We start from the raw sequence: 12,753 nt of genomic DNA, 5'->3' as shown, positions 1-12,753 counted from the left end.
TGTCCTCGGTCAGTGTTGAGCAGCTTTTAGTCAGCTCGGCAGAATGTCTCTCCATTTATGGTAAGGTCAACTAGACAGCGTTCTGTGTCTTCTGAACTTTACCCAAAGTGGAAACACTTTGTCTGGAAGTTGTTCTTGCTCAGCTGCTGTCTTGTACTCTTTGTCGATTCAACTCAGTAGCTTCGTCCCGAAGTTGTTCAACGAAGGTCTTCTAGATCCTTCTTCCGCTGAGCTGCGTTTTGTACATAACGACAGCGTTTTGACATACGCGGGCCGAGTTGTCTTGATCTGTTTGACTTGGGCCTTGACTTCCGTATGGGCCTTGGGCCTTTTAATCTTTATGTCTTATAAACAATTTAACTCAACATTGAACAAACACATTAGTAGAATAAATCAAAGCATTTAAACTTAGTGTGTTTAGAATATTTTTAATTGAACTTAAACAATTTTGTCAAATCAAAATTATGTGGAAAGGTGTTTCAACATGAGCGTCTGACAAACTTTTTATTGACTAGGAACTTTGCTAGAGGTAAGTCCGATACAACCTTATTCATTCAGAAGAAGAAAGATAATATTCTGTTGGCACAAGTCTACGTAGATGATATTGTTTTCGGTGCTACTGATGAATCTCTATATGTAGAATTTAGTAAACAAATGCAAGATGAATTTGAAATGTCCACGATGGGAGAGCTTAGCTTCTTTCAGATATAGGTCAGCTCATGGAACATATTCTATTTTACTCAGTATTAAGCGGAAGGTGTAACATTCAGAGAGCACTGAGTAATCATTTTGTTCAATAGTTTTTATGAGACAGTGTTTCGTAAGCATACAAGACAATGTCAAACATTTGATCAGCATGGGATACAATCAACAAGTATTTAGACAGTAAACACAGTTGATGTAATTGAAGATACATAATAACATAATACTCAGCATCGTATGAAATAACTTAAGTTAGGATAAAAGATGCAAGTATTGTATTTAAGTGAAGTAGTCAGCATACATAGCAAATGATGAGCATAAAAGAACATATAGACTAGACACTAAGTTAAATAAAGCTGAGCTAGCCTATTTCTACTTCTTTTTCTTTTGCTTAGACTGACTGCTTCTAGGAGCCTCCTGCTGAGTTCTTGCTTGTTCCTTCTCCCCCGTTTTGTCAGCATCGGGAGGAGCAGGAATTCTAAAAGAGTCGGTTAAGACAGCAGCGGTTAGCACGACGGACAGCTCCTTAAGTTTGTCGGACTTTCATTAATGCCGTCAAAGACAATAACGCCTTCATCCAAGACATCTTTAGGTATACCTAATTCAGCGGCACTGAGTAAGCTCAGGATGTAGGCTTGAGACTTACCTACCCAAGTAATTATATCTGACAGCGCAGCAAACGCTTGATGAAACGTCTTCAGTAGAGCTGAGTCATAGTATTGGCGCTGGATATTACTATGTCGAACATGTGTGAAGGTCCTTTGGGTAGTGACCAGAATCTCATTCTGCTTCATCTGGTCAGTGTCCATCTCTTGTTTATTTAAGTTCAGCAGACGAACTGCTTCGCTTATTTGCTCCACCGAGCATTGAGAGTAAGAGGCCAGCTGATTGTTGGTCTTGATTTGCTCAGTGTGAAGCTGGGCAAAAAGCATTTTAACTTCATCAGAAGTGGCATACTGAGTATTCGCAGCTGACACGGTCTGGACTTGGCCTTGAAGAGTGTTAAGATGTTGAACAGTTGTCAGTTGGAGCTCCGCTAGCTTAGTTATTGAGTCCTGCTTGGGCTGATGTGATTGAATTGAGATCATATTACTTAGCAGATCCTTCAGTCCTTTAACCTCATGTAAGAGTTGAGTGACCTGGGACAGCTGATTTGATGCATTGTTACTTGACCCAGCAGTAGGTTGAGCAGATTGATGAATGTCCTGAATTAATGACTGCACCGAGTTGATGAGTTTTCTACCAGATTCGATGGCATGGAGATAGTTGAGGGATTCATCATCATGTTGCCTAGTTTCTTCAGTTTGACCAGTTTGTAGAGGAGTCAGAGTAATGATAGGGTCAGTGACTGGAAGTGTGTTTTCAGGCTGTACTTGACTTTCTGGAAGAGAGGATTGATCTGCAGTAGTGATGGTCGGTGAAATAGTCATCCTAATACTGTCAGTGCTGACTGGAGCAGGAATGGTCTGAGTCAGCACAGTGCTAGGAGCAACAGCATTAACGAGAACTTGCTCGATCTGACTCGTTGAGTTTGCGGAAGCATTCAAGTCGGCTTGTTCCTTTGGTGAAGAAACAGAAGCTTGCTTTTCAAGAGAAGCTTGTTGAGAAGAAGGGGTTTGCTTACTGAAAAACTTCAGCTTCAGAGAAGAAGGATCTTTGGTCGGCTTTTGAACAGGGAGATCGATGACTGTTTGCTGACTTGCCTTTATCAATCTTCTTCTACGAGGAGGAGTGGGATCAGCTTGGATAGATTCTCCTGAGTGAGAAGGAGAAGTCTCTTCTTGATTAGCATTAAGCTGATTAGCTTGGTCTTGTTCTTTATCTGCACCCAACTCATTATTAATTGGGTCAGCAGCTTCTTCTTCACTAGCTGTCTCCTCAGCGTCATCCTGACCGCTGTCTTCTTCTTCTTCTTCCTCATCATCCTGACCTGAGTTATCTAATTCTTCTTCCACCTGAGTGATGAAGTGATCATCCAGTTCCACATCATCTTCTTGATGCTCAGCTTCAGTTCCTTGACACTGAGTGTAGTGAGAATCACCAGGAACGATGATGTCAGTGGGGATAGCATCAATTGGGGTCAGGTCAGAAGACTTCTGCTTCTTTTAAGGTTGCACATCAGCATCTGTTCTTTCCTCTATTTCAGGCTCATCTTGCCTGCTTCTCTTCTCAGCTGACTTAGGTCTCTCCTGACCTTTTTGAGCAGCTGACTTAGGCTTCTTGGCCTGAGGCTCAACCTTCTTTGAAGGAGTCCCAACAGCTTTCCTCTTTCGGACAGCTAGAGCCTTTGTCCTTTTCCCTTTCTTTGGGACATTTATCTCCTCATCAGCTTCATCAGCATTTTTGCCTTTCTTAATTGGCTGGTCATACTTCAAGGCACGCAGCGAAGCGGCTGTGATCTCAGAGCTTTGGGCCTCAGTTTCCTCGAAGAGATCAATTTGATGATCTTTGAGAATTCTGGTTATGAGTGAGCCCAGCCTTAAAGTTCCAGTGCTCCTCTGGAAGCCGGCTATTAAGAAAACTGGCATGTTGATGGGCTTGTAGGTCAGCATATGCCATATGAAGCATTGCTCGAAATTTGTCGCTGAGCTGGTACAGTTGATCTTGGGGTGGATGTAATTGGTCAGCAGATAATGTGCCATCTTTTGGTGCTGGCCCATTGATGAACTTGAGATTTCTCCAGAATGGCCAGCGGGCTTGCAGAAGGTGGCATCGTACCCAGTTCCTTCATGATCCCCAGACCGCCTCAGTTTTGTTCCCTCATTCTTTAACTTCAGCAAGTTAGCAAGATAGGTAGGGTTTATAAAAATGGTCTTTTCCTTTACCACAGTTACCAGATAGTCCTGGTTATCATCAGCAACTCGGAGATTGTGGTAAAATTCCCTTACTAGGTCAGGGTAAGTGGGATGTCTAATGGAGAACAGCTCGATCCAGCCATTCTTCGATATCCATTCACAGAATGGTTGCTCGGTTGTTATGAAGGCCTCAGAGAACCATCGTGAGAAGTCTATTTTCCACTCTCTAACGTCCGCGAAAACTTTGGTGTAGGTTCTGACCTTGGTCGGCTTTCCCTTAGATGAGGTGGCTTGGCCAGCTTTGCCTTTGCTCAGCGTAGTGACCTTTGTGGTTTCAGGCGAAGTAGTTTGCCTGGAAGGTTCGTTGGAACTGGTCTTAGGATGACCGGCACCGGAGATGTTGATGGAAACCTTAGTCATAGTTTCAGAGAAGGATTTGAAGGTTTTGAGAGTTTTTAGAGAGAGAATGCTTATGCCAGAAGATTCGGTAAGTGTAAAGAGATAACAATGAGGATTTGCCCATTATTTATAGCGGTGAAAAGTGGATCTTATCGAATCCATGTGTCAGTTTTGCCTTGGGATTGTGAACCGACAATAATCCTGGCTTTTATGACACATTCGGCGCATACGTCATCCTAAGTGGCTATTCGCGTGCTCTAGCATTAAACTCAACGGATCTTATACTCAGCGTTTAGAATACTAAGCGTTTTATATTCTGAGTGGTCAGTTTTATACATACGGATGATTTCTCAGTTTTATACTACTCGGTGCCAATGTTTGCTCAGTATGTGATATTTATTCATTTAGCATTAAACACTCAGCATACATTTATTCACTCAGCAAACAATGGATCATTCAGTATGTTAATTCACTCAGCATGATTCTATATTAAGAGCTGGAATTTACTGAAGAGGATTAAACATACCAATGGCTTCTCTCAGTATGCTGAACTGTTCACGAGCTAGTGGCTTTGTGAAGATATCCGCAAGCTGCTCATCCATTGGGACGTAGGTCAGCTTTATCTCACCCTTGAGTACATTGTCTCTAATGAAGTGATGTCTTATGCTGACATGCTTCATCCTGCTGTGTTGAATTGGGTTCTTGGACAGATCAATTGCACTTTTGTTGTCACATTTGACCTCAATTGTCTTTGTTTGAACACCATAGTCTTCAAGCTGTTGCTTAATCCATAAGACTTGAGCAACACAGTGTCCAGCAGCAATGTACTCAGCTTCAGTGGTGGACAAGGCTACTGACGCCTGCTTCTTGCTGAACCAGGATACAAGACAGCTTCCTAAGAAATGACATCCTCCAGAGGTGCTTTTCCGTTCTAGCTTGTCTCGACCATAGTCAGCGTCAGTGTATCCAACGAGTGTAAAACCATGAGTGTTGGGATACCATAAACATGCGTTCACTGAGCTTTGCAAATATCTAAGGATTCTTTTTACAGCTATGTAATGAGATTCCTTAGGGTTAGATTGATATCTAGCACAGTAGCATACTGAGAACTGAATGTCCGGTCTACTTGCTGTTAAGTAAAGTAGAGAGCCTATCATACCTCGATACAATTTGCTGTCTACCGACTTACCATTCTCATCAGCGCAGAGGACAGTGTCAGTGCCCATAGGAGTGGATATTGGCTTGCAATTTTCAAGATCATATTTCTTCAATATCTCCTTGGCATATTTAGCTTGACTGATGAAGATGCCGTTTTTCCCTTGTTTGATTTGAAGTCCAAGGAAGAAGTTGAGTTCTCCCATCATTGACATTTCAAACTCAGTTTGCATTTGCTTGCTAAATTCCTTGCACATTGACTCATTAGTAGCACCGAAAATAATATCATCAACATATATTTGAGCAAGCAGGGTATCTTTACCCTTTCTCTTAATGAATAAGGTTGTATCAGCTTTGCCCCTGACATAGTTTCTAGTCAGCAGGAAACTGGTCAGCCTCTCATACCAAGCACGTGGTGCTTGCTTGAGGCCGTACAGAGCCTTTTTGAGTTTATAAACGTGGTTTGGGAATTTAGAATCCTCAAACCCTAGAGGCTGATTAACATAAACTTCCTCGTTTATAACTCCATTAAGAAATGCACTCTTAACATCCATTTGGAATAATTTAAAGTTCATGTAAGATGCATATGCACATAAAATTATAATTGCCTCTAGCCTTGCCACTGGGGCAAAAGTCTCACCGTAGTCAATACCTTCTTACTGACTGTAGCCCTGAGCTACAAGTCTTGCTTTGTTTCTAACCACGTTCCCTTGTTCATCCAGCTTGTTTCGGAAGACCCATCTTGTTCCAATAGTCTTCTAACTCTTTGGATGAGGCACCAACTCCCATACATCATTCCTTCTGAATTGATCAAGCTCCTCTTGCATTGCGATCATCCAGAACTCGTCGTACTCAGCTTCAGCGAAATTCTTTGGTTCCTGAACTGAGATGAAGGCCACGTTGCTGAGGTATCTCCTGAGTTGATTTCTTATCATCAGGGTATTCTCAGCGGCATCAAGGATTGCACTCTCTGAGTGCCCTCTTGGAATTCTTATCTCCTTTGGTAGATTTATGTCTTGTGCTGTCTGTGTTTCAACAATCTCTGCAGATGAAGACTGGTCAGTGAAAACTATATTTGGTTCACTTTTGCCTTTGGTCAGCCCTTGAGGGAATGACTCAGCGGCTGTTTCTTGATCAGCGGATGCTGAGTGTGGATCATCCTCGGTCAGCGGCTGGTATCTACCTGCAGGGTTAGTTTCGTCGAACTCAACATGCACTGACTCTTCTAAAACTTGAGTTCGTTTATTGAAAACTCTATATGCTTTGCTGTTTGTTGAGTAGCCTAAAAAGATAGCTTCATCAGCTTTTGAGTCAAACTTAGCTAGGCTATCTTTGGTGTTTAAAATAAACATTTACAGCCAAAGGCACGAAAGTATCCAATGTTGGGCTTTCGTCCTTTATAAAGTTCGTAGGGGGTTTTCGTTAGTATAGGTCTAACAAGAGCCCTATTAAGAATATAGCACGCTGTGTTAACAGCTTCTCCCCAAAAGTACTTTGGAAGCCTATGCTCACTCAGCATTGTCCTGGCTATTTCAACCAAGGTTCTGTTCTTCCTTTAACCAACCCCATTTTGTTGAGGCGTCCTAGGAGCAGAGAAATTATGGTCAATGTCGTTGGCTTCACAGAATTCAACAAACTGTTGGTTTTTGAATTCTCCACCATTATCACTTCGGATGTGAGCCAATTTTAGGTCTTTATCATTTTCAAGTTTTCTAACCAAATTTGAAAATGTCTCAAAGGTTTCATCCTTGCTACTCAGCAAGATGACCCAAGTGTACCGAGAGAAGTCATCTACAATGACCAAGGAAAATCTTCTTCCACCCAGACTCAGCGGCTGGACTGGACCGAAGAGATCCAAGTGTAGTAATTCTAACGGACACTTAGTTGAGACAATGTTTTTGCTATGAAAAGATTGTTTGGTTTGTTTTCCAGCTTGGCAAGCATGGCATAATTGATCCTTTTCAAATTTAAGTTCTGACAGTCCCTTAACCAATTGCTTTCTTGCTAATTTGGCCAGGAGGTCCATGCTTACATGACCAAGTCTCCTGTGCCATAGCCAGGAATTTTCTTCCTTTGAAACTAATCATACAGTTTTTGAAAACTTTTTCTCTAAGTTCAGCATGAAGACATTATCAATGCGAGGGGCAGTTAAAATTAACTCATTAGTTTTACCCTCGTATATTTTACATCCAGTGTCATCAAATATAACTTTTCTCCCATTGTCACATAGCTGAGCTACGCTGAGTAAGTTATATTTGAGTCCGCTGACTAGGGAGACTGACTCAATAGTAGGATTACCTCCAACGGTTCCTGACCCTACTAACTTACCCTTTTTGTTGTCTCCAAAACTTACGCTTCCTCCTCGTTTACGCTCAAATGTGATGAACTGAGTTTCATCACCAGTCATATGCCTCGAGCATGCGCTGTCAATATACCACATCTTTGACTTCTCAGCACATCTCAGGCTTACCTACAATGTAACTAGTTACTCTTAGGTACCCAATTCTTTTTGGGTCCTTGCTTGTTAGGTTCAATAGGTAAAGCATCATATTTTATTTTATGGCGACATACATGGACAGTATGGCCATTCTTTCCACAAAAGTCACAGCTGACCTTCCGTTTAGGATTTCTCACTGACTGGTCAGCACCCCAGTACTGAGCGTGTCAGCACACCTTTGTGGTGTGTCCTTTCTTCCCACAGAAGTCACACTGGACATTCCGCTGAGGATTCCATCTTTGCTGACCAGTACCTCAGTACTGAGTATTCAGAGGAATATTTCTTTTGTTTGGAACCTTTAGTTGGTTCTGGATAGTTGTGACATCCTTTCTCAGTTTCTTAGAATCTGATTGGACTTCAGAGACAGACTTATGTATGATCTCCATGTTATCATGCAAAGTTGAGTTGTCCTGAAGAAGGAATCTGAGGTCACTCAGCTTGACCTCTTCAACCTCGTCACAACGCCTGCTGAGTGCTCTAACTTTCTTATTACACTTTTTGACAAGTATGTAGAGGTCACTCAGGGCATTTACCATTTCATTTCTGAGTTGGGGAAGTGATATTACCTCATTTGATTGCTCCTCATCGTCAGATGCAATGGAGGGGTCAGCATGCTCAGAGACGCACAACTCAGCAAGTTCGTCAGCCATAAAACAGATCTTTGCTGACTCAGTGGCATCAGCTTCTGATGATGAAGACTCATCACTGTCGCTCCATGTTGCCACCATTGCCTTTTTGTCGTTCTTCCTTTCTTTCCTCAGCGTGGGGCAGCTTGACTTGATATGGCCAGTTTGATGACATTCAAAGCATGTAATGGGCTTTGAGTTGTCCTTCTTGTATTTGCTGTCGCTGGACTCAGCTTTATACTTATCAAACTTTCTGTAAGGCTTCTTAGAATATTTGTCATTCTTTCTGAACAGCCTTTTCATCTTCCTTGTGAACATAGCCATCTCTTCATCATCTGTTGAGCTCCCATCAGTGGAGTCAGCTTTCATGACAAGAGACTTCTGCTTCTTGTCTTCAGACTTTTCCTTCACCTCGAAGTTTTTCATTGATATCTCATGGGTCAGCAGCGAGCCGATGAGCTCATCATATTTGTAGGTGGTTAAGTCCTGAGCTTCCTCAACAGCGGTCTTCTTTGCTTGCCAGTCTTTAGGAAGACTCCTGAGAATCTTCTTGACTTGTTCTTCCTCAGTGAAGATCTTCCCAAGTCTCTTGAGCTCATTGATGATGTTTGTAAACCTTGCATTCATGTCAGATATTCCTTCATCATCGTTCATTTCGAACAGCTCGTATAGTCTCATCTGCTGGTTCACTTTGGACTCCTTTACTTTATTTGTTCCTTCGTAGGTGACCTCTAGCTTCTTCCAGATCTCTTACGCCGACTCACAACCTGAAATTTTATTATATTCTGCAGCATCGAGCGCACAGTGAAGCATGTTTATAGCCGAAGCGTGATTTTGTAGCTTCTTGAGATCATCCTCTGTCCATTTGGCCTCATCTTTAACAACTATTTGGCCAGCCACAACTTCGACAGGTACAAATGAGCCTTGGACTATGGATAGCCAGGCACTCATATTTGTAGCCTGAATGAAATTTTTCATCCTATTCTTCCAGAAGGTATAGTTAGACCCGAAGAATAGGGGAGGCCGAGTAATGGACAGCCCCTCAGGTAAGATCTGAGTTGTTTGGTTTCCTGGGAGAAACCGAGTGCTGTTTTCGCCCATAGTGGGGATCAGCTCAAGGTGGTTAAACCTTTTACAGTGAGCTTTTAAGCTCTGATACCACTTGTTGGTCCCTTATAATGTTACAAGTACAGTTCCAAGGGGGGGTTAGGAACTATTTAAATTTTTTCTTTAGGGCAGACTTCTTTTTCTTCAGGAAAAAGGTTTTAACAGCGGCGCTGAGTGAATAGCAAGACACTGGCTTAGTCAACTGGTGACTAGGTCAGTTTCTTTACTTGAGTCAGGAGATAGCACTTAGGGTCTATTCCTGAGCTCAGATATTCAATGCGCACAACTCAGCTTGACCTCTTTACTTGGTCAGTTTTGTTTAAGCAAGCAATATATATATTAAGGAGTTTAAGGTTAGAAAGATATTACTCAGCAGATTTATCCAGGTTCGGCCTCCAAGCCTACGTCCTGTCCCCGGAACACGTTCCGAGATTTCGAATTCTCTACTGAGCTCTTTAATGGTAGAGCATCAAACCTTTTACAACTTAGAAGCTGAGTATAACAAGAGTACCTTCCTCTATACCTCTACTCACTCCTAAACTCACGCTGAGTACTATAACCGAGTACTCAGCCTCTCCTTTCTAATTCTAGAAATGATAAGTATTTGTCCTAAACAACAATTGCTAAGACACCTTAGATGATTGAATAATCACTCTAGACTTTTACACGAAAGATATGAAATTTGGTGTAAGATTGCTTTGCTTTTTCTTGCAGAACTTTGAGTAGAATTTTGGTCAGCGTAATGGCTTGATCAAGTTCTATGTAGAATGAAGCAACTGAAGGGCTCTATTTATAGAGACGTTTGAGACATCGGTCATTTCGAATTTCAAAATAACCGTTGGAGGGAAACGGCTTCCTGTCGTTGTCACTCAGTTTTGCTCAGAGCTCTCGGCCAATCAGATTTGAGTATCTTCTGTCCTCGGTCAGTGTTGAGCAGCTTTTAGTCAGCTCGGCAGAATGTCTCTCCATTTATGGTAAGGTCAACTAGACAGCGTTCTGTGTCTTCTGAACTTTACCCAAAGTGGAAACACTTTGTCTAGAAGTTGTTCTTGCTCAGCTGCTGTCTTGTACTCTTTGTCGATTCAACTCAGTAGCTTCGTCCCGAAGTTATTCAACGAAGGTCTTCTAGATCCTTCTTCCGCTGAGCTACGTTTTGTACATAACGACAGCGTTTTGACATACGCGGGCCGAGTTGTCTTGATCTGTTTGACTTGGGCCTTGACTTCCGTATGGGCCTTGGGCCTTTTAATCTTTATGTCTTATAAACAATTTAACTCAACATTGAACAAACACATTAGTAGAATAAATCAAAGCATTTAAACTTAGTGTGTTTAGAATATTTTTAATTGCACTTAAACAATTTTGTCAAATCAAAATTATGTGGAAATGTGTTTCAACATGACTTTTTATTGACTAGGAACTTTGCTAGAGGTAAGTCCGATTGTAGACACCGAGTCGGAGGACCTGTGACGAAAACCTGAAACAAGACGGTCAAAGCGATTGATTCCGAAAGTTTTGAAAAATATATAAAGAATAATAAGCGGAGGAAAATTAACGGCACGGCGCGGGCACGCAACGGCATCCCGCACGCGGACGACGATGGTCGAACACCCGTTTGACGGCTCGAGACGTGCGCGCGGCGTTCGTCGGACGCACCGCGAGTGGCACGCTCTCGACGTCCGAGCAATGCCGGGGACCGCTGGCGGTGCGCGCCCTCGTGGGCCGTTGAGCACACGTGCCTGGCAGCGCGAGGCGCGCGTTCGGCGGCTGCGACGTGCGAGCGTCTGGCTGCGCGGAACGCGCGCTCGGCGGCCACGGTGTGCACGCGTCCGACGGCGCGGGGCACGCCCCGAGGGTCACCGGGCGGGCACCCAACCACGTCGGGCGAACGCCCAACGCGTCGGGCGGACGCCCGACAAGGGTTGGGCGCTCGCCCAACGCCGTTGGGCGATCGCCCAACTATTGTTGGGCGGCCGCCCAACCACAATGGGCGACGCCCAAATTTTTTTGGGCGTCGCCCATTGTTCCGGGATCCGTTTCCCTATATAAGGGCACGGATCCCAAGGTAATGAGAGGCTTTTTTTTAGAGAGGAAAACTTTCTCACTCTAAACATTTTTAGAGAGAGAGAGAGTGGATTTTTTTGAGAAAAATATTTTTTTTCTCAAAAATTCCAAATTTTCTAAGTTCAATTTTTACTAAATTTTTATTAAAATCGGGAGCTCGTGGTTCGTGGAATCAATCGGCTTCGACTGTCAGATACCGAATCAAAGGTATTATCCGAGGACTAGACTCTTTATTTTATTTAATTTATTTCTCTCCTTCTATTTATTTTTTTATGCTATAGTTTTTAGTCCTTTAGTCATTTATTTATTTTGTCACGTTTTATTTAGTTAGCGTATTTATTTAATTTTCGTTTCGTGTTAAATAAAATTCGGTTTTTTTTTAAAATAAAAACCACGTTTTGGATATCCCCATACGAACCGTGATCCGATAAAAAGGTAGTTCGGATATCGGAAACGTTGTAATTATAAGTTTTTGATTTAAAAGAGGTTTCCAAATAACGTTTTAAAATAAAAACATCGTTTTAGGAACTTCCGTTTTCGACTATGATCCATCTTTGGTAGTTCGGAAGTCCAAAACGATTGAATTAGATTTAATTTAATGCTTTTGAATAAATCTGGAAAATGTTGGAGTGCTGCTGTAATTTGCCATTTCTGTCACTAAAGGTTGTTTACCGACGGATTTTCCGTCGGTAAATCTGCTAAAATGTAAAAAATGTCATTTCGGTCCCTTTTTCTTAACTTTTAGACTTTTAATCCTTAGTATATATATATAATTACGTAACATATTCTTTTCAAATTATTAAAGAATTTTAGTATATATATTTATTTTAGAATATTGGTATATCATTTTTATTTTATTTTACAATATAAGTATAAATATATATATACGTATTTCCTTTTTATTAACTTAGGCTATGTTTAAATATTAGTTATTTGATATTTTGAGAAACAATGGACGGATATTAGTATATGTCATTTTTGGTATTTAAACTATATTAATTATGTATATATATGTATAGTTTTAGGAACATTTGGGTTATTTCGTTAATTATTGAAGGAAGTTATTTTTGGGTAAATATTATTTTCTTGACCATAAGATTTACTTATTGTTTTAGCATTTTTAAAGTATAAATGTATTTTATCTAGCATTTTCATATATGTATTATATAGTTTCCTTTTATTAACTCTTATTTTCTTATCTTCTCCTTTTTTATTTAAATGTATATATATATATATGTCTAAACTATTTTCTTTATTCTTTTGGCCCATTCATGGGTCCATGTTCCAAGAAGGTTTTATTTGAGTGTGAATATTAGTTTAAATAAGTTTATTGTTGTAAGTATAACAATTAGAGAGTCCATTAAATAAGTGGGGAAAATAAATCACAAAAAAGAGAGTTTTCAATTGA

This window comes from Euphorbia lathyris, chromosome 7 (assembly GCF_963576675.1).
Source record: "Euphorbia lathyris chromosome 7, ddEupLath1.1, whole genome shotgun sequence".
NCBI classification, from domain to species: Eukaryota; Viridiplantae; Streptophyta; class Magnoliopsida; order Malpighiales; family Euphorbiaceae; genus Euphorbia; species Euphorbia lathyris.
Note: the sequence above shows the minus strand (reverse complement) of the source record.